The 20,592-nt window shown below is 36.7% G+C and overlaps 1 long non-coding RNA gene across 1 annotated transcript in view; it reads left to right on the top strand.

Moving 5' to 3' along the window:
* Positions 1-20,592, top strand: part of LOC121044315 (uncharacterized) — a 48,837-nt gene that overhangs the window by 3,206 nt on the left and 25,039 nt on the right. The window lies entirely within an intron of this gene.

Below are 20,592 nucleotides of genomic sequence, written 5' to 3'. Positions count from 1 at the left end.
CTTCATCAAAGATTGGTATTAGTCCATAGACTGGCAGTTGGGTAGTGCTGGGGTATGGTTGCTTGAAAGACCTAGTGTGGTTGTAGAATTATTACTGATTAGGAGGTGTAATAAACCACATGCAGTCTGATATTCAGTCTAAAACGTTTATATTATGTTGAATGGTAAGTGCTACATATTAAGGGGGACATTATGAACTATAGTGTTCATAGGGAAGCATCTGGAATGATGAAAGTCGTGAGTGCTATAGAGAGTGGATGTAGTTAAAGAAATTGATAATATTTATTTTGGAGAAGATAAGTTTAAAGAGAGGGAGTTCCCCCCCCCCCCCCAAATACTTGATTACCATGTGTAGGAAGGAATAGAGTTGTTCTTTGTTGTTCTTGGTGGAAAAATTAAGAAATGGAAGTTTCTGGTTCCACATTTAATGTTCTGTGTGAGAATTTCTAAATGCAAATCAGCTGTGTCCTCATAAAAGCATTGGAAGTACTCAAAAGCTAGATCAGTGGTTCTCAGAGTAGCATCCTTTACTTTCAGCATCAGCATCATCCTGGGTATATTATTGGTGTAGATCTAAAATGATGGAACACCAAGCTGAAAAAAAGCTAATGGAATTAGTACAAATAAAATGGAACTTACTTCATGTGTATAAAATTATCAAGGGCAGTAATTTTTAAATAAAAACTGATTTTGATCATTTAACACTAACTTTCAACATAGATTATGAATTGATTGTTACATGTTAGTGGAAGAACACTGGACCTTAGAATAATTAATATACTTTTGTTTTAGTTAAAACATTTAAATATAAGCTAGAAGTTTCTATTTACTAAAATAAATTTAAGTTGTTCTTTAAATCATTGACTTAACTTTGTTAAACAGGTGCTTCTTCAACATTAAAACAGCCATAACCATAGCAGAAGAGGGTGTTGAGGGAGCTTGCTCTTTTTATACATGTGAATGTCCGAATATTAGGAAGGGAGCCAAGAGCAGCTGGCAGATAAATTTTCTCTGCCTTCTTTCTCTTTTACTCTTAAGTACGACTGAGTGACAGGTCACACTATTATTGACTGTGCTATATTTGGTAAAAGTACTTCAAGTGATGCTGGTAACTGGGACTTCTGTCTTTTTAAAGTCACTGTTGTGGATGGAATTTGTTTGCCTATCATGAGTTCATTGATAAATGCTGCTTTTGGGGGTACTATGTGAAATTTAGAGTTTTAGATTTGTTGTTTATTTAAAGGTTCTCTGGGGGATTTCAGAGTGGTTTGTGCCCAAGATGTGTCACATTTATTGCTTATGTGTGTAAGTTTAACTCTAATACAAGGTTTTTGCCAACACCCTATAAAAGAATAGAAAAAACTTTTAAAGCCAATTCTTCTGATTTTGAAAGCCATAATTTAATACAATTGGTTTTTCATTATAAAATGTTTAAATGCGTATTTCATACTGTACAGTGAGGTTTTAACTTTACTAGCTGTAGTCCTATTTTTTTTCCTGTCATCCTAATAGTGAAACCAAAGAGCATATAAATACCATTATTAAGCTATTGAAGACCAAGTGTATTTGGCTGTGTGCAAGACCTGACTTCTGGTCTTTAAATCGGCCAGTGCAACTTTTCGAAAATATTTTAATTTTTCTGGCCACCATATTCTCTAAATTACTTACTGAACGTGGTGTTATATACATTTAAGTAAGAAATACTAGAACATGTTGAAAACTCAAAAAAAACCCAACACAAACACTAGAATGATATATAAATGACATATGAATGACAGAGTTTTGTGAGTTTTTAAATGAAATACTTACTGTTGAAGTAGATAGATTTAACAAAAGTATTTTTAGCTTAACAGTTTCATAAATGGAACTTTTTCTAAGTTTTCTTTTCTATTAAAATTTATCCACTTGAATCTAATATAATAGACAAAATTTGTTCGATTTTGATGAATTTTAAAGCAAGGAGAACAAAAGAGAGTCTTCATATGAAGTGTTTTCTGAAGGACAGGAAAGTATAATCCTTTTAATTGGAAGCATTTTTTAATTGGATTTTTCCATTTTCAGTTTTTAATTGTGGAAACCAGCTTCCTTACTGATTTTAAAAGATGGTAGAATTTAATATTCCCAGGCTCTTTGTAGTGCCAAATGAAATGAATGATAGTGTAAGTGATCTGGTAAATTTGAAACCACTGGCCCAAGGTCCTTAGTTCATATTTTACAGTATCTTTTGGTGTTTACTGGTATTTAGAAGTGTTACAAAGTTTTAAAAACAGTAATTAAAATGTGCTTGAGCTGCTTGCCCAATGACATGTTGAGCCAACTCTCAACTAGTAAGATACTATAGCTTCTTTTTCACTGGAATTCATTTTCAGCTTTGCTGATGAGTTGCTACGGATTTGCTGAAACAAGTCACTGCTCTTTGCTAGAGCAGAGTTTCTTTCTTTATTAATGTGAGTTAGAATTGAATGATATGACCCCTTTCCACCTTTGACTTTTTATGACAATAATAATACCTTATTATTAAATATATTGTACTTTTAATTTTTAAAACGTTTCACAACTTCTTCTTTCCTCTTAGTCTCTACAATAAGTAGGCCAGATATTATTACTTTATTATTGATAGAGAACCTGATGCAGGCCCATACAAATAATATGACTTACATGAGTTTGCATGGCTAGTTAGTATCAGAGCAAGGACAAGAACTCAGTTCCTCTAATTTTCAGTCCTATGTGTTACAAATGCTATACCTTACTATTACTACTCTATGTTTTGTTTTTGGTGCTGGCTGTTTGAGATATGTTAAATTCAAATAGTAATGGGATTTTGCAACTTTAATAAAAATGGGAATCATTCATGTACATGTCTACTTTGATTAATTTAGGCAAAAATAGACTTCTTTTGGTAGATTAAAGTACTCCATACTTTAACTAACTCTGAAGACTTCTATTTTCTTTTCTCGGAAGTTTACTTTAAGACCTAAAAATTCTATTCTGTTGCTTGCCATTGTTAAAATGCACCGCTGGTTTGTAATGGGACACTGACAAAAGTGAAATTTAGGTTATTTGGTATGTGAATTACTGATGGTGAGACTTTGCAGCAAACGCTTGGCTCTCACCCTTCCAGTCCATGCATAGAGTGTCCTGCAAGCACCCGTGACTCTGCCTTGGATTGTCTCATCTGTACACAGGGCAGATTGGAAATGCTAGGAAGATAATGCCTTGGGAGCAGCCCTCAGCCAGTGATGGACGGGAGTTGGAGGATAATTATTCTAGCTAACTTGCCCTTCTGGTGATACTCTGAGGCATATTTCACATTGCCTCTAAAGAGTTTCCAGTGGGACTGGACTTCATTGCCCACAGCAGGAAACTGTTAAATATGTATTCTTTATTTTCTTCCTCCTCTTCACTGTCTCACTTCCATGCCTTTATCCAGTGTTCCCTGGGATTACCTCCCAAATGAGCTTCTTGTTTTTTGAATTCTTGTCTTAGAGTCAGTGTCTGGTACCATCTAAAACACTTTTTCTTGAAAACACTTTTCACCTGGGAAGTAAGTCATTACTAGTATTCTTGTTAGATATGAAAGATTTCTTTAAAAAAAAGACAATTATTTTGAACCAGATCTAAAACAAGTATTTTAGTGTTCTATTTTAGCTTGTCTCAAAATTATATCCATATTTAATTTAATTTCCTTAGCTTCATTTCATAGCAAAGGAAAAACTCAAAGTAAAAACTCTTAGGTAGTAATACAAGCTAAATATCTTAGGTGGAAATCTTAAGAAGGATACAGTGAGTTACCTGTTTTGGTAGAAATTAAAAAGGGTTTGGTTCAACTAAAATTATAGATTATTTCCTACTTGGATCCTACTTTCTCGTTTCTTACCAGGGCCTGCTTATTCATAGTCAGGGACCAGGATTAACCTTGACTAACACTGATTGTAAGGATAAATTTAGTTTCTGGATAATTTTCCCAGAGATTTTTCTATGATTCTCATTAAGTCCAAACTTTTTTGTGATCTTATTAAGGATTAAGGAATATGGAGTTTATAATTTGAATAAACTGTACATTAAATTTAGTGCATTGTAATTTTATCTTTTATAGCTCTTTGATATCTTTTTTTGAATTAGGAATACTGGGTTTTACATGTTTTTAAAAAACAATGTGGGAAGCATTCATTTTAGACACATGTTAATTGTCACTCTTCTTTCTTTTATCATGTAAAAATTGTGATATGTGTGTGAAATTTATGCTGTATCGATTTGGTTTGTGAAATGGAATATAGATGAATTTAAACAGGTTTATATTTCTGTTTTTTAGGGCCATTCTAAGATTAGCATGCACAAATATTTTCCCAAAGGAAAAACAAAACATTAGAAGAATATATTTTAATCAGTTATTCTGTTTACAAGATACCATCCTAAAACATTTCTGTATTTTTTTAAGAAAAATTCCAGAGAGTATATACATAGTGTTTTCCCCTCAGTGTAACTGCCTTGTGGTGCCTTCAAGATTCTACTGTGTTTTTGAGTACGTGACAGGACATTTGACCTTTGGGGTTATATTTGTCTGTTAGAAATGGTCAAAAGTCAGCGGGGTGATGAGATTGGACAATATGGTTTAGAGGGAAAAATGTTAGTGGTAAAAGAATAAGTCTGCCTTTCTCCTGGGATACATTAAACTGCTCTAAAGTGGAGACTTTCACAATTTCGATAGTGGCATATTGGAATAAGCTTGTAGTCTGTTAAAGTAACTATTTGTAAAAATAATTTTTGTTACTTCAAAAAATTAATCTTGTTACTTTTTAGACATGTTACATCCAAGCAGCTGCCTAAATCCAGACAAGGCTTTTGGCATTTCAGATATCTCAATATGATAGCTTGAAATCTGGTATAAGAACCAGAGATGATTTTTAAAATGTGTAAGAAAGCTGGCCCATTTCCTGAACACTAAATATTGAAGTGATTAAAAATGGGGGATATCTTTTTGTAAAGTGTTTACTGAAAGTTGACTTCTACAATGTGAACAATCTCATGATAACCTGATCAATAAAATAAGCTTAAAAAGTTGTCTCTTTTCAAAAGTTAACATATTTTCTATCACCAGTAGGCCACTTATACAGTACTTCTGTATTAAGGATTTAAATACAACCTGGCCTTTTTAAGGTTCAAAAGTGCTCCCTGCCCTCCACTAATGTTAAGTACTTGTGTTGATTTGAAAATGTTGTGTTTCTGGATGTTTGTTAATTTGATGAATCTTGCAGGGTAAGTTTTTTCCTGAAAGTTCTGCTTCGTACAATTGTCAGAGAAGATTAACTTGGATGAAACAATGATGCATGTTTTAACAGTTAAAAATTTTAAAAATTTCTGTTTAAAATCAGATCTCTGTAACTGCCACAGATAACTATAATTTTTGTTCTCAGAATTATTTGTGTGTTAGGAAAATACTGTACCTTACAGTATCTGGTTTGCATTTTTTTTTCTGCTGTTTTAAAAAATCTTCACATTAATTTCTCTTAAAACTAATCTTGAAATAAATGTTTACATTATTGAATGGGGAAAGGTTAAACCAATTATTAGTACTAAAACAGGCTGAAATTTAGGTCTGGCGTTTTGAATGGAGTTTGGATTGAATATCTAAAGGATATCAGTTTCTACTCAGGTATTTACTTCAGAGTTAACATTAGATTCAGAATTACTTGATTGTAATTTACATTTTAAATGTTAATGTAGAGATTTTGCATCAACAATGTTTTTTAATTTCCAGATTCATTTATGCTTATTTTTTAAACAGATTTAAATAATTTTTAAGTAATAGAAATGTAGGTAAATATGTTGTATTTAAATTATTACCCCTTTATTACTTGAAAGGAACTTTGGTTCTGTGCATCATAAGAGCTTTTGATATGGTATAACACATTTCCTTTATTTTTTCCTTGAAATTTTACCTCTTTACCTGAAGAGATGTCTGTCCATAATAGCCTCAGGTGTCTGTGCCCAACTCATATGAGTGAAATTACTGTTACTATACAATGGCTTAGAATGATATTTTTTAGCAGAAATTTTATAGTAATTTCATTACTACATGGTAATGAAAAGCTTTCTGATTAGGATCTTTAGCTTTTCTTGCTAGTTTCTACCCTATTATTCTTCCTTCTCCTCTCCCTTTTTAATGTCTACATTGTCGGTATCTTCTCTACAATTTTAGGAAACTAGATATTTGAAAAAGGAGTCATTTTCACTGAGTTTTAGTTTTTCTGTTCAAGATGAGCAGTACTGTGATAAGGAGATGTACTTTACTTCCTTCTTTTATAACAGCTTATGGCACTTAATATTCTTAATGAATAAACCTTTACCAAATGTTAACACTCATTTGCAGATCAGCCTAGGAACACCCTCAAGAAAGAAGCAGATGGGTTGTGTAGTAAAATAGAGATACTGAGATTTTTGAGCGTGGGGATTTTGTCATGTCCAGTGAAGAAAAATGTTCTTTCAATGAAGATAATGAGGCTTACAAATGGAGAATATAGTGCAAAAATATGAATAGTTAAAACTATTTTTAAAAATATAAACTATATTGAAAACAAATTAAATAGGTTATTCCCAAGAAAAAGATACTGTATGTTTAAATTATCTTATATATATGTGGCCTTTAGAGCAGTAAATGCCAGGATTCATCTGTTTCTCTCCTCCTTTTTAGGTAATTGGAACAGGTACTTCGCTAATATTACTGGCTTAATTCTATAATGCTTATTATTTTCTAACATTTAAACAGACATTTCCCTAACATAAATGAGAAAAGATACTGATATGTGTCCATCCTCCCTTCCTCTTTGTTGTATTTTTTCTCTGTATATAAAAAACAACAATAATAAAATAAGCTTGCTTTTAAAGTTCTGAAAAGGCTGCTGTTACCGTAGAGAAATGTTTTCAAGGTAGTTTTAAACCTGTAGCTCCTTGTCATAGGTAATCTGTCCATTCTGTGGTATTTTTAGCCTTAACTTTTTTTTAAACGGAGAGTGGAGCTCAGGAGATACGATACCCTCACGGCAGCGCCACGTTTGCTTGGGCACATGATTTTGGGCACATTCTCCCTTTGTAGTGGTGTTCTCAGATGGTTGATCTCCCCTTCCCCCCATTAACAACTCTGGCCTCCCAAAACCAGCCTCCTTATTGCTCTTTCTCCCTCTGACTCTTTCCTACTCTTTTTCTCCCTCCTTCACTGAAACACAACAGGGAGAATAAGACCCTATAAGCATGTAATTACTGTATTTCATATTCTTAATTATCACTCATCACTTCAGTATTATCTCCTAATAGAGCAGTCCTATCAGTAATCCTACTTGTTCATCGTCCTTCTAAATGTTGGTGTCAATTTACATAGCTTTTAAGCGTATCGGAGACATGACCATTTATAAAGGTATTGGCTTTCACTGCTTATGGTAAATAATGTTTTAATCTTTTGCCAAATGAAAAAAAAAACTTTTCAAAGGAAAGGAAAAGTTATTTTATGCAAGTGTTTGTAAACATGTATGTAAATATGTTGTTTTTCTTTCCCTCCAAAAAATTATTAATAAACATGGATTTTTAGTTTCTTCTTGAATGGGGTTCCTTTGTGTATAGTAGGGCAAATTGTGCAAGTCTAAAGCCACACTGCAATCTGGCTTTTTTACACCACATCACATCAGAAGGGATATAGCTTTTTATGCTTTAATTTTCAAACAGTATATACCCCCTTTATTTAAGAAAGAGTGTCATTGATATTTTTTAAATTGAGGTGTAATTGACACATAACATTAATTTCAGGTGTACAACATAATGATAGAATATTTGTATGTATTGTAAAATGATCACCACAGTAAATCTAGTTAACATCTATTACCATACATAGTTATCAATTTTTTTTGTGATATGAAATTTAAGATTTACTATTGTAGCAATTTTTAAATATGCAATACAGTATTATTAATTATATCCACCATGCTGTACATTACATCACCATGACTTATTTCATACCTGGAAGTTTGTACCATCACCCATTTTGCCCATCCACTGCCACCACCTCTGGCAACCACCATTCTGTTCTCTGTGTCTATGAGCTTACCACTATTTTAGGTTCCACGTATATAAGTAAGATCATTTGCTATTTGTCTTTCTCTGTCTGACTTGGAATAATGCTCTCAAGGTTGTCACATTTGTTGTCACAAATGGCAAGATGTCATCTTATATTTTATGGCTGAATAATATTCCAGTGTGTGTGTGTGTGTCTCTGTATGTGTGTACACACGCATGAACACCACATTTACTTTATTCATTCATCTGTTGATGGGTACTTAGGTGGTTTCCATGTCTAGTTGTAAATCATGGTACAGTGAACATGAGGGTGCATTATTTTTTTGAGTTAGTGTTTTCATTTTCTTCAGGTAAATAGCCACAGGTGGAATTGCTGGATCATATGGTAGTTCTGTTTTTAATTTCTTGAGGAACGCCTATACTGTTTTTCATAGTGGCTATACCAATTTACATCCCTACCAGTAGTGCACGAGGGTTCCTTTTTCTCCACATCCTCACCCATACTTGTTATTTCTTTTCTTTTTGTTAATAGCTGTTCTAACAGGTAGCAAGTGATGTCTCATTGTGGATTTGATTTGCATGTCACAGATGATAAGTGATGTTGAGCATCTTTTCATGTACCTTTTGGGCATCTGTACATCTTTAGGAAAATGTCTATGTACATCTTCTGCCCATTTTTTAAATCGGATCGTACGTTCTTTTACTGTTGTTGTGTGAGTTCTTTATATATTTTGGATATTAATTCCCTACCAGATATGTGATTTACAATAATTTCTTTCGTTCAGTAGGTTTTCTTTTCATTTTGTTGTTGATTTCCTTTGCTATGCAAAAGCTTAGTAGTCCTGCTTGTTTATTTTTGCTTCAGTTGCCTTTGCTTTTGGAGTCCTTTTCAGAAGTTGCTGTGTCAGAATGCTTACCCGTGTATATTTTCTTCTAGAAGTTTTATGGCTTCAGGTCTTACATCCAAGTCTTTAATTCATTTTGAGTTAACTTTGTGTGTGATGTAAGATAGTGATCCAGTTTCATGTCCGTGTTGGTTTATATGCATGAAATGAAACATCCACCTCTCCTAGCCTTGAAGGAGTAGCCTTGTTTAGGGAGATGAACCTTAGTTCAACCCCACTGTAGTTCTTTGTCTCTGTAACCTTCATGGTTGTCCAAGTAGCCTATTTTATTTTATTTTATTTTACTTTATTTATTGTTATTTTTTTTTTTAATGTTTATTTATTTTTGAGAGAGGGACACAGAATGTGAGTGGGTTGGGGCAGAGAGAGAGGGAGGCACAGAATCTGAAGCAGGCTCCAGGCTCCGAGCTGTCAGCACAGAGCCTGATGCGGGGCTTGAACTCAGGATCTGTGAGATCATGACTTGAGCCAAAGTTGGACACTCAACCGACTGACCCACCCAGGTGCTCCTATTTTATTTTTAATAGATCTCAGTAGCTGACGGTGTGCAGAGACCTGTCAGTGTTCTAAAGAGGACTGTTGCAGTCAACACATAGATTCAGGCTGATTTGTGGTGCTTTGGGGCTGGCAGTCTCTGGGGCTGTGCCAGTTGTGATGGTCTTTGGGACCCAGAAATGCACGTCTCCTTCTCCACCAGAGCCAGATGATCAAGGGGCATCCTCTGGATGGCACCCATAAAAACTGGGGCACCAGGTGTGTGTAAAAGCTTACCTCTGGGAGATACTGGTACCCTGGAGCTTGGCAGAGGGAGAGTGTGAAGATGGTGCCCATCGAGACGGGAGAAAAAAGGTGCTACTGGCTTTTGCAAGACAGAAGGAGAGTGCAGAGATGGCTCTCACCAGCCTCTGTCTTAGAGAGTATCTCAGCAGGCCCCTCCCCTCGGGCTGATGCTTTCAGATTAGCAAGTGAATCTTTTACACATAAATTCTGAGCATTTTTCAAATGACACTGTGGGCCCCTGGGCCCTTGTGTGAGTGATCCATGTGTGAGCTCTCCAAGAGCTGCTTCTCGGTTGGCTCTGTGGATCTTTTGGATAGGAGTTCCATTGGTTTTCAAGGCCAGATGTTTTGGGGGCTCATCTCTCAGGTGTAGGTCCTAACAGTTGGGGTGTCCATTGTAGGGTATGAACCCTTCACTTCTCAGGGAGAAGCTTCAGGTTTGCAAGTGCCCTCTCGATTTTGAGTCACTGAGCTGGGGTTGAGTTTTATGGTGAGATGGTGTGTCAGCTCTGCTCCCTGCTTCAGTGTGGCCTTGTTTGTTTGCTCGATGTGAAGGATTTGCTCAGCTAGTTTTCAGCTCTTTTTCAGTGGAAATTGTTCCATATGTAGCTATGGATTCAGCGTGTCTCTAGGAGAAGGTGAGTTCAGGATCCTTCTGTGTCACCATCTTGAAACATTTCTCATTGATTTCTAAATATTGTTTTTGGATAAATTAGGCCTCTCGACTGGTTGATCAACAGCATTTACTAAACCATTGAAAAACTAATTATTGGTAGGACATCTTTGTGATATACTGTCATTCATGAAAACCAATGAGTTTCAAAAAGAGAAAAAAATAACTTTTTTGGAAATAGAAATTTTGCTTATTGCAGTCCACTCAATATGGCATCTAATGTACATTGGAAAGAAATGGCTGTCCTAACAGTGCTTTGCAGAGTCCTTACAAACAAAAGAATTTTGTGCTTAATTTTGGACTCCACACATGGAAAGAGGAGAAAAAACTCAGAGGTAAGTAGCACACATGAATGATGATGTGAGGAAACAGGATTTGGATGAACAATTTAAAAATGTTTGACGAGTAATGTGGAGAGATCAGGGTTGACTGTATCTTTAGGTATGGGAAGGAACATGGCTTGGGTGATGATGAGGACTTCCTTTTTATTTTAGTCAATAATCAGTTTTAAACAGTCATAAATGAGACTGGACTCTGGGGAACCTGTACTCGTGCAGCTCCAGGAGCATAACAGCACACAGTCATGGGAAAGTTTGGTGAAGAAAAGGGGAAATAACTTCGTCAGTAATGGTTTAGGTGAGATGCTGCCCTGGAAGTGCTTCAAAGATGGTTTTCAGTCCAAGGTGAGATTGTAGAATTCATTATTAAAAGTGACACCATGGGCCGTTTTGTGTGATGTATGTGTGCATGTGGGATTCAGAGAGGGAAGCAAGAAAGAATATACCTCAAAAATTTCAGAATCATTGCTTTATCTTAAATTCCAATCTGTAAGCAGGATGGTCAAGATTTTAACTTGGTGGATGGCCATTAGACCATGTAATAGTACAAATGATTTGAAGACTTATAGATTATGTAGTTGAAACTCCTGGACACTTCAGTGGAAATTGATAAGTGATGTCAAAGTACAGCTCTTGAAAATGCAAAAGCTCAAAATTTGTTAACAACTAAATTCCTTAGAATCGCTCTGACATTTGGTGAGATCTGAACTAGTGATTTTGATATAGGAAAAATCTTAACTTTTACTTCATTAAAATTTAAAAGATGTTTGAAGTGACATCCTTCAGTTTTACTGTTTTGGTGATGAACTGATGTTTTTTTTTTAATCTGGCACAGAAATGAAGACATCTGCAGCTCTGATTCTTACAGCAATAATGCCACTTAAAAACTGTTAATTGTGCTTTTAAAAATAGCAGTATACTTAAAACAGTTTTTGGCCATACTCATAATTTCTTTTAGAGGTCATATGGCATTTAAAAGTTTGTTGTTGTTTTTGTAAAATTTTGCATATAGTGAATATTTTGAGTATATTATTTACCTAGTAATTGAAAATGATACAGAACATTGTAATATTCAGTCAATTTGTAGGCTATAACACAGGTCAATTCTTATTATAGGAAGTACTGTTTAATATAAAATCTGCATAGGGGCACCTGGGTGGCTCAGTGGGTTAAATGTCTGACTCTTGGTTTCAGCTCAGGGCCTGATCTCATGGTTTTTGGGGTCAATGGAACCTGATTAAGATTCAGTCTCGGGGCGCCTGGGTGGCGCAGTCGGTTAAGCGTCCGACTTCAGCCAGGTCGCGATCTCGCAATCCGTGAGTTCGAGCCCCGCGTCGGGCTCTGGGCTGATTGCTCAGAGCCTGGAGCCTGTTTCCAATTCTGTGTCTCCCTCTCTCTCTGCTCCTCCCCCGTTCATGCTCTGTCTCTCTCTGTCCCAAAAATAAATAAAACGTTGAAAAAAAAAAAAAAAAAAAGATTCAGTCTCTGTCTCTCTGTCTGTCTCTCTCTCTTTCTCTCTTTCTCTTTGTCTCTGTCTCTCTCCATTCCCTTCTTTCCCCCCTACCTTCCCTTCCCCTCTCCCCTGCTCAGGCTCTCTCTCTCTCTCTCAAAAAAAAAAAAAAAAAAAAAATTCCTTCATGTCATTTTCATTTGATAGCTCTTTTGTTTTTAGCACTGGTATTCCATTCTCTGGGTATACCACACATTTATCCATTCACCTGTTGAAGGACATTTTGTTTTTTTCCCAAGTTTTAGCAGTTTTGAATAAAGCTTCTGTAAGCATCTTTTAGCAGGTTTTTTTGTGGACATAAGTTTTCAGCTCTATGTAACTACCACGTAGTGCGATTACTAGGTCACATTAAGAATATGTTTAGTTTCACGGGCGCCTGGGTGGCTCAGTTGGTTAAGTGTGTACAACTTTGGTTCAGGTCATGATCTCACAGTTCATGGGTTGGAGCCCTGCATTGGCTGTGTGCTGACACCTCAGAGCCTGGACCTTGCTTTGGATTCTGTGTCTCCCTCTCTCTCTGCCCCTCCCTCACTCACGTTCTGTGTCTCTCTCTCTCTCTCTCTCTCTCTCTCAAAAATAAATAAAAACATTAAAAAAAAAAGAATGTGTTTAGTTTTAATAAATTGCGTATTGTCTGTGAAAGTGTCTGTACTATTTTGCATTTTTAGCAATGCAATGAGAGTTCCTATTACTCCATATCCTCCTCAGCTTTTGGTGTTGTCAGTTTTTTGGATTTTAGCCTCTTAATTAGTTTCTGGGTTTTTCACAAATGGAATTTATCCATGGATTGTTGAGTTGGTATCGACTTTTGGGGAAGGAGGGCCCAGGGTTTTCTATTCTGTCATCTTAGTGACCCTACTCTCCTTTTATGTCATGACCCCTACCAAAGGAATAACTGGCCAGGGGAACAACAACAACAAAAAAGATTTGAATGACCATGAAAAGTTATTTTCTTTATTTACTCAGAACTCTGAAGAGTTAAAGTCCTTTGTGTGAGACATATCTAGAATGCAACTGGTAACCTGGAGACAAACTAAAAAAAGAACCCAATTTTACTACAGTATTTGTTTTCACATCCCCTTTTCCTATTCTTTTTTGTTGTTGTGGTTGTTAAATGTTTATTTGAGAGAAGAGTATGATTGGGGGAGGGGCAGAGAGAGAGACCGAGAGAGAGAATCCCAAGCAGGCTCTGGACTGTCAGCGCAGAGCCTTAACACAGGGTTCGATCTCACAAACTGTGAGATCATGACCTGAGTAAAAATCAAGGTCCAGATGCTTAACCAGTAGCCACCCAGGTACCCCTCCACCCCCCATTTCCCTATTCTTCAGGCCTCTCCTTCTCCTGCTGAAAAAGTAGAACAAGTTGCGGTTCTGCAAACTCTCGTTGAAATGGTTTGATTTGAGAAAAGCTCAGTCTTTTAAAGCTACCTGGGATGATTTAATGCAGTTATGTGGTAAGGTATCTGTTGGTACCCTAGCACAAGATATTTCATTATCACTTAGAAGTGATAAAGGGTTGAATGGCGACCATTTATTTACAAGTTTCCCTCCGTACCTTTCTGGCAGAATTTAACTTGAGAGTGAAAATAAAAATCTATTTTGATATTTAAGTTCATACTGAATCTATATATAGTATTTGTGGAGTTTCCGAAGATACTTGTAGATCTGTATAACCAAAATTATAGCAGCAGTAATAAAAATAATAGTTACTACTCCTGTAGACAGGCATGACTGTGTTTGCTATCCATAATTTCTGTCTACCTTAGCAGCAGGACCTGTGGCTGTACTTCTGCTACTGCTTCCCATATTTTTGCCAAGTTAGAGGGTTCAAACTTGTAATGTCATTGTTTTGTGGAATTTTGAAATGATCTATAGATTCTGGAAGCACAGAACTTAACTAGAATTCGGAGAATAAGATTCAGAAGTACTCCAGCCATGTCCTAATATGTGAGGGAAAAGAGTGCCATGGTCTGATCATTTTCTTGCTATTTTGATGGTAATGTCTTTAAAGGTGTATTGTTATCTCAATTCTAAATTTTAAGAAATACATGGAACTTGGGGTGCCTGGGTGGTTCAGTCGGTTAAGCTTTCGACTCTTGGTTTTGGCTCAGGTCATGGTCTCACATTTCGTGAGTTTGAGCCCTGCAACGGGCTCTGTGCTGACAGTGCAGAGCCTGCTTGGGATTCTTTGTCTCCCTCCCTCTCTCTGCTCCTACCCTGCTCTCTATCTTTCTTTCTCAAATAAGTAAACAAACACAAATTAAAATAAAAAGAGAAATTCATGGAGTTTCAATATTCCTTATTATTCCCCCCCTTTTTTTAGGACATCTTTTGATCCCATAGCATCACTTACTATTGCAAAAGTATTGGAGAGTAAATATGTATGTGTTTCAAAGATTTCCTTATTGCAGAAGGGAATGCAATTGTCAATACCTTTCAAGTGGCGATGAATAAATTGTTCTATAAATATAGATTGCTGAGGTCTGCCGATTGTGTACAGTCTTTAGAATGGTCAGGGGATTCTCTTGTGACCACTACAACATTTCTAAGTATAGAATCTAGACTTCGGGAGGTCAACTTGCTTGTTGGTTGGCTTTAAAACAGAAATGATCTCGAGCCTGCTGTCTTTCTTTAAGAGCTCCAGGGGAAACCTCATAATTTTACCAAATGACTTCCATGTGTTTATTTTCCCCTTATGTACTTGAAAGCATTTCTGACTTCATTACCTCCACAATCCCAGACTACTTTTCCCTGGTCTAATTCATTCCTGGTCTTGAATCTTTTCTTTAATGTTTATTAATTTATTTTTGAGAGAGAGAACACAGGCAGGGGAGGGGCAGAGAGAGAAGGAGACACAGAATCTGAAGCAGGGTCCAGGCTCTGAGCTGTCAGCACAGAGCCTGTTGCGCAACTTGAACTCATGAACTGTGAGATCATGACCTGAGCTGAAGTCAGACGCTCAACTGACTGAGTCACTGAGGTGCCCCTTGAATCTTTTTTTAGTGTATACTTCCATTTAAGCATCTTAAATGCTCTTTTCTGTGCTATTTCTTTATCACTCTTTGGTAGTAGGAGCATGGTGTTACAGTGAAGTCCTGGACCAGGATGCTTTTTCATCTTCTGCCTTCCACCTCCTAAAGTAAGATCACTTTATCAAGTTGCCCTGACAGTAGAATAGCACTTTCTTCTCACAAGAATACTAGAGTGTCCTGGCGTATTGTCAGTTCCTGTTTATTAGGAAATTGAATGTTCCATAGCCATTGTGTTTGTGCAAGGTACTCCTGCTAGTATGTACTAGTTACCTATTGCTCTGTAACAAACCGTAACAAAAAGTAATGGTTAAAACCCACACATTTATTATCTTACAGTTTCTCTGAGTTAGGAATCCAGATGCAGCTTAGCTGGTCATCTACCTCATGGACATCTCCTGTGGTTTCAAAGTGTCAACCAGGGCTCAAGTCTTATCTGAAAGCTTGTCTGGAGAAGGCTCTGTTTCCAAGCTCACTTATGTGGTTGTTGGCTTAACTGAGTTCTTTTTTGGGTTGTTGGACTAAGGCGTCAGGTCTCTGGCTGGCTGCTGCCTGGAAGCTGCCTTCACTTCCTAGCCATTTCAGCTTCCCAGTACAGCAGTTTGGTCAAAGCCAGCAAGGGATAGAGCCTGCTAAGCAACGCAGAAGTCAGATTTTTTTTGTAGTCTAACCATGGAAGTGATGCCTTCTCAATGTTGGTTAGAAGCAAGTTACTTGAGGGGAAGGGACTGTATAACATCACAACTAACAAGAAGCAGAGATCATTGGGGGTTATCTTAGAGGATGCCTACCACATGACATTTAAAGGACATCTTTTTATAATCCCTAAATAGACTAAGATTATTCACAGTGGGCTAGGGGAGCCTAGACCATTCCATGTGTTGGCCCTGCATGTGTTAAAAATGTAGAGATGATTCTAGAATGGGGCTCCAGTTCAGGCTTAACGGTCTAAAATTTCTGGAAATGCATCCTTTTCTACTTTAAAAAAATTGAATAGTATTTACCAATTTCTGGTCTTTTGTCCCCTCTTGTGCTTTCCATTATTTTTTAGAAGTAATACCAACTCTCACATCTTATGCACATTTGGTTCACCTGTATGTAATAACCATTTGTTAAGTGTTTTCAAACACTTTCACATATACTCTCATTTGGTCATCTGACAGTACGCTAAGTGACACAAGCAAGGCAGGTATCATTGTCCACATTTTATAGATAAGACTTCTGTAGTAGGCTTTTCACTAGTCTGCCTGCTTTGAGTCTCTTTCTATCTTCAGTCTCTTATTCACACCAGCACCAGAGTTGTCTAATAGCAGAATTTGATTGTGCTTCCCCGCTGTTTAAATTCTTTAATGCTGTTTCATTATCATTGGGATAAAATCTAAATTCCTTTACAAGAGCTTAAAGAGTTTCTTATTTAGCCTCACCTCTGACCTCCTCCATTTTCTTCTCTAATCCTACAAAATTATGCTTAGCACTTTGGTGATTTTACATTTGCTGTTCACGATGCCTAGAACACCCGCTCGACACCTGTCTTCATGTTCCTGATCTTGTTAATCTTGGCTCAAAAGGAATGCCAGAGGATGAATGGTATTCCAAGGCCAGGGTTCATAACGTGTTGTTTTTCTTTTCATCACTACCTATGCACACTAAAGCATCAGGATGTTTTCTTGTTACATCCTAAATTTTTTTTTTCAGTGCTTTTCCTGTAATGTTTGGTATTCTCTTTAGTTTGAACAGCATTCGATCAATGTGTGTATGGATGTGTGTGGTGTATTACATTGACTCTAGTACACATATAGCAATATACCTAAATATATATATTAAATATACAGCATTACATTATGTATATAAAATATAAGCCATTTCTTTTAAACTTAAGGTCTATGTCTTTTGTTTTCCTTCTTCCTGTGATCATAGTTATGAGAACCTCTTTTGTTGACTTCTGCATTTTTCTCAGGTTTTATCTATTTTTACTTTTATATATTCTTTTTACTTTTGTCAACTGCATTTATTTGAGTAATCTGTTCAGGAATCTTTTCTCCAGTTGGACATTTGGTTGTATTTATTTATTTAAAAGAATTGTGTTTTTTTTTGTTTTTTTTTTTTTTTAGTGTTTATTTTTGAGAAAGAGAGAGAGCGCTAGTGTGGAAGGGACAGAGAGAGAGGGAGACACAGAATATAAAGCAGGCTTCAGGCTCTGAGCTGTGAGCACAGAGCCTGACACTGGGCTTGAACTCACAAACTGAGATCATGATGTGAGCTGAAGTCGGAGGCTTAACTGACTGAGCCACCCAGGAGCGCATAGTTTTATTAAAAAGAAGTACAGAGCAAGTGCACATTAGCCCCATGTAAGTGTCATTAGAGCATGCACATTGTCTGAGTTTCAGGAGGGTAAAAACATGACCAGTCTTTTTGTCTGAGGTTTTGGTTTAGGAATGGGTTTCACCTTTCTGATTCTCCTGTCATTGGTTTGTGCCATATATCCCTTACAAATCTTAATACTAGCTGCGATCTACTGATAACCTACTTTGTACCAGAATGTTTTATCCTTAAAATAATCATAAAAAGTAGATAGGTATCCTCATTTTATGCAACTTAAAAAGGTATCTAATTTGAACCCACTCAGATAGTACGTAGCTGAGCTATGACATGAGTTCAGACCTGTAAATATTGTGCAGAAAATACATTGCCCTCTCGTTAGATTCTTCTATTTAAACTGTTTGTTTTCTTCAGAAATAAGGCATTGTGGTTCAGCACATGTAGTGAGTACCTACTGCATGATAGATACAAAGGTTCTTTTCCAACCATATGAAATTCCTGCTATTTAACCATATTTTTACATTACTAAAATTGTAATTTTGTGTTATTCAACATTATACCTTGTTTTAGTCAATTTTCACAATAAACCCCATCTTAAAGTAGGTGTTTTCCTAGGTTAGAAAACAGTTTCAGGAGGAGTAAGCTTATTCAAGGCCACTCGTGTATAGGGAACAGACTTGGATTCGATCCCAGGCCTGTCTTTGTTGTTGTTGTTTGTTTGTTTTTAAGTTTATTTATTTATTTTGAGATAGAGAATAGTGGTGGAAGGGCATAGAAAAAGGGAGAGGGAATCCCTAGCAGGCTGCATGCTGTCACTGCAGAGCCCGATGTGGGACTCCGTCTCATGAACTGTGAGATCATGACCTGAGCTGAAATCAAGAGCTGGACACTTAACCGACTGAGCCACCCAGGCGCCCCAATCCCAGGCCTGTCTTACTCCAAAGCCAATGCTCTTTTATATTATACCTGTTTTCCTCAGAACTTTTTGGAATTTGTTCTTTTTTGAGTCTGGTATAAATTTCCTCAATATTTTCTCATATTTCTATCCAGGAAGACCTCACATTTCCCTCCTCACTTTCCATCTCTACTGTTTTACCTTTCCTGGAGTGTATTGTTTATTTCCCAACCAGTTGCCCTGTTACTCTCTCTCCTTTCTTCTTGATGTTCCTCCCTGTGAATTCCTGTAGCCTGTTTCTCATGCAGTTTTAGCACTTGATTACTTTCTTTTCATGTGTTATTTTTCTCAGCTCTATTACAGATTTCCTGAGCATGGGATGTTTAATGCTTCTATCACTTCTCACGGTTCCTTGCCTTGCATTCAGTGTAGTAGAATCAGTGATTCTATGCTTTTCCCCAGGGCATGGACTCAGCACAAAAATGATCCCAGTGCGACTTATTCTGGAAGATTTTGGCCAACTTTTGTGTGATCTGATACTGGATAGTTTGAAATGGTGACTCATGCAAGCCCCCATACTTCTTTTCTCTTTGGGAATGTAAACATCTGGCCATTCAATTCTGTATATTAATGTCAGCAAGAGTTCCAAGACAGTAAGAAACTGCTTCCTTCCCCACCAACGAGGCAAATGTTAGCTGGTCCTGCAAGCCTGTAAGTTCCCCTTATCTATACCCTAGACATACCTGACCCATAAATTAAAAAAAAAAAAAAAAAATCTTTTGTAGGGAAAAATCCAATCACACGTATCTATTTTTAAGAGTAAGCATGTAAATAAAAGGATAGAAAAAAGAAATCAATAGTATCATGCTCCAGAGATGGTCACTGTTAATATTTTTTGCACATACATGTTTGAGTGTGCATTTCTTTTATATATATATTTTTAAAAGTGGAATCCCACCATATGTAGTCTATTTGCTTTTTTTTTCTCATTAAACATCATGGAAAAATGGTCCAGTGTATTAAAATTGTTCCAAAATGTGTTCGTGGCTGCATAATATTCCATTGATTATATAAGGAGGATACCATGTCACAAGTCATACAGAAATATAACCATTTTTATAACATTTAGTTTTTATCTAGGGTTTTTGATGTTAGCTTATGATAAAAAAATTATATTGTCAATTCTAAGCTTTCTCAATCAATTCAAGAAAATTTTCTTTCTTGATTCAGAGGTTTTTTCCTTTTATTTTTGCTTCCTATGCAGTATCGGAGTACAAAAGTGACTTGAATGACAGCTAAGTGTTTAATAAATAAGTCTTATACAAGTCCCTGTTTGCCCACACCTAGGAATCTGGATAAAATATTGGACAGTGCAAGACTGGGATTCATGAGTGAAGGGAAACAAACAAGTTCAACCATATGACTGCACCAGATTACCACCTGGAGGTAGTGTTAGTGCAGGGAACCCAAATAGCACAAAGGGTGGACAGAGTTTAGGAAGCAGGTCAGATCTTGGGGAAGCCAAGATGACTTGAATTTGTTGAGTCAAGTAACAGAGGAGGTTTGCTCTACAAAGGAAGGGCTCCAGAGACCTGCGGAGGGGTCCCATTCAGTCTTGGGTGAGTACTAATTTGCGCATGTTTGAGAGAAAATGATCTGAGGCCAGGAAATGAAGGACTACAAAAGAGTAGGCATAATGGTTTCCAGAGCTGAGATGACTAGGAGTAGTTTGCTCCCATCACCAATGTATGGGAGGAATCCTCAGAAAGGATTAAATTAGCCCTAGACCAGGGTTCTGCTCTGTACCTGTCCTTAATAAAAAGCTTGAGAGCAAGACTCAAAGAATCCAGCTGACCCCGAATAACCATTGCCAGAATAAAATCCAACCACATTTAAAGGAATTTAACAAAAATCCAGTATGCAGCATGCAAGATTCAGAATGTCCAGCATCCAGTAGAAAGAAATCAGGTACACAAAAGGCAGAAGAACATGACCCACAACTTAGGGGCTGTGGGGTGGAATCAATAAGAGACCCAGAAATGCCAGCAGTGATAGGAGTAGCGGGACATTAATAATCCAT

Source organism: Herpailurus yagouaroundi, unplaced genomic scaffold (assembly GCF_014898765.1).
Source record: "Herpailurus yagouaroundi ecotype Mexico unplaced genomic scaffold, PumYag 188, whole genome shotgun sequence".
NCBI classification, from domain to species: Eukaryota; Metazoa; Chordata; class Mammalia; order Carnivora; family Felidae; genus Herpailurus; species Herpailurus yagouaroundi.
The sequence above is the reverse complement of the archived record's forward strand: the minus strand, read 5'-3'. Positions and strand labels throughout refer to the sequence as shown.